Source organism: Thalia democratica, chromosome 1 (assembly GCF_965202585.1).
Source record: "Thalia democratica chromosome 1, ktThaDemo2.hap1.1, whole genome shotgun sequence".
Taxonomy (NCBI): Eukaryota; Metazoa; Chordata; class Thaliacea; order Salpida; family Salpidae; genus Thalia; species Thalia democratica.
Genome location: NC_139165.1, coordinates 87,801,376 through 87,804,132, shown reverse-complemented (window position 1 = coordinate 87,804,132; position 2,757 = coordinate 87,801,376). Strand labels below are relative to the sequence as shown.

The window sequence follows — 2,757 nt, the reverse complement described above, 5'->3', positions numbered from 1 at the left end:
ATAGAAAAGTTCAACAAATTGAAATTCAACTATTTAATGTTCATCATTTTGTGATTAACCTAAAGAAAGTTTTTATTTTATGCATTTATATGCTTTGGGCAAATTAAAAATCATGTTAATAAATTTTTGTTTAAATAGTTTTTTCTTGTAATAACAATTTAAGTAAATAGTTTTACTTTAAATAGATACAGTTTGAAGTACGAAGCTCAATGAAATTATTGAGCTTTTTCTTTTAAATTATTTCTCTTTGTATAAAATACTTATTACGTATACATACTGTTTAATGTAGTAATATACTTGTTTTTATTTTAATTTTTTAATTAAAAATTATTATAGTATAAGTAATACTTCAAATTACAAAATTTTTAAATATATTTTTGATTACTGAAGTTTATTTTAATCCATACAGTCTGAAAAAGTTTAAAACTTAACATTCGAATAAATTTAAAATTTTGTATAATTTTTTAAATCTTATAATTTTTAAAGCTTTAAAAAAAAACAAGATTATTGAAATATATATTTTTTTAAATTTTTAATTTTGCACAAGAAATTAAGTAAATTCTAAAAAACTTCATAGTTCTTTTCGTATTAAAGCGTTTTGATTATTTCTAATATTAAAAAAATTATCAAAACATAGTTTAAAAATAAAACTTTGCTAATGAACAAAACTTAGACTAGTTACAAAAAACTGTTAAGCATTTGTTACATCGACGACAAGCTACAGACAAGGAATGTTATGTATATATTTTATCTCCTAATCACACGCTCAAAAGATGAAGGAAGGTCAAAATTGCACGAAGACATAATTGCACAATGGGACTAAATTGCACGAACGGTCTGTTTTGCACGAAAATACTGATGCATGAAGACAAATTTTTACAAAGAAAATTTTGAACCAAGAGTCAATTTTGCACGGAGGGTCATTTTTGCACGACAGTAAATAAAACATAACAAAAAATTAAAGAAAGAATAAATTTAAATAATATATTAAAGTTAATAAAAAACAAAAGGAAAAATTAATTACTTACTGAGGGTAAGGGTTAGGGGTAAGAGTAAAAGTAAAAAAAACAATAATACAAAAAACTCAAAAAATATATAAAAAGTTCAACCCGTGCAAAAATGTAACCATGCAAAAGTGTCTTCGTGCAAAAGTATTTTCGTTTAATTTAGTCACCTCGAGCAAATTTGTCTGCTCGTGCAAATTTTACATCTACCTGAAAAAATCAACTTCAGCTGAATATCTAATGAACAATACTTGCTGTGAAAACAATTTTGATTTTTCAAAATTTAGTATTACGAGACAATGTTTAAATATTTTGTAATTGATAGGACTAAAAACAACTCTAATACATTTAAATAAACTTAGTTTATGTAAAAAGAAAGAAATTATTACAATTTAGGCTTATAAAAGCTGTTTTGTTTGATTTTCAATTTAAAAAAAAAATGAAAAAATCCATAATTAAAAAAAAATTCGATGTTTTAATTATTTTTAGAGACTTTTATTTTCTTTAGACTTTTCTTCAATACAAAAGAAATTAATCATTTTATGTTTCCTTAAATAAGATTTTATACATATGCAACAAAAAGTTGATATAGCAACAGTTGGAAAACAAATTGAAACAAAACAATTTAATTTAAAAGATATCAAATTCTTCAAAGAAATACTTATATTTCTATTTTCTGTTGAATAGAATTTATTATATAAATAATTAGTTTATAAGTTTTTTAAGTTATTAATCACTTAAATTAAAAAAAAAACATAAATCTAAATCTGTAAAAAACTTACATTAAAACTATCTAAACTAAAGCATAGTAGGTTTTAGAGAATAAATCAGTTTAACGATTATAGTTAGACTTCTTGATTTTATATAGATATGTTTAATTTTTTTTTATAAGAAAAACTATAAACTAAAAAAAACTTTTTAACTGTATAAATGTATATTTTATCATATCGAGTTTTGTAAGTGTTTTTCTACAAAAATCAAAGCTTTTGAAAAACTATATCCTGTTTTTAGTACATTGTTGTAGATATTAAAATTTAGGTTCATAAAAATTAGTATTTGTTGAATTAAGTCTATAAAATAAAAAAAAGTGGAGATACCGGGAATTGAACCCGGGGCCTCACGCATGCGAAGCGCGCGCTCTACCCCTGAGCTACATCCCCACATGTTTGCTAAACAATAATTTGTTTTATATATTTGAATGTTTTTATATAATTTTGCACAGCCACATCGCCACTTGGTGGGTTTATAGCAATTTGCTTTATATATTTTAATGTTTTATATATCTTTCTTAACACTGTGTGCTGCACAGTATAAACTTAAATATTACTAATGATTAAGTAGGCTGTGAATATAAGAATTTAATTGTTTTTTTTTATGTAAATGAATTATAAAAAAAACTTGTTTAATTGTACTTTTTTCTTAACAGCTAATAACAATATACTTTTATTTTGCCTGTATTGAAACTTTCAATATTTTTATTTTTATTTATTTCAAACCTTATTAAACAATTTAAAAAAACAAAAATTTAATTTTTTTTTTAGTTTAGTTTTAATAAAGACTGAGGCTAAATCATACCAAGTAAAGGAGTAATGATTAAGTATTAGTTAGTGAAACGAAACGTAATTTATAATTAACTTATAAATGTTTATGTTTTAAATGATAACAATCGTTATTTAAAATTTTAGATAAAATACTTATTTTAGACAACAATTATTGATTGAAAAATTATCGAAAACAACGGTTTTTCATTAAC

General features: G+C 22.4%; 1 non-coding gene across 1 annotated transcript; it reads right to left on the bottom strand.

Annotated features, from left to right (window-relative positions):
* Positions 1 to 2,092: 2,092 nt before the first annotated feature.
* Positions 2,093 to 2,164, bottom strand: Trnaa-cgc (transfer RNA alanine (anticodon CGC)). The gene has a single exon. It is a non-coding gene; the product is annotated as a tRNA-Ala (tRNA).
* Between the last annotated feature and the right edge of the window lie 593 nt (positions 2,165 to 2,757).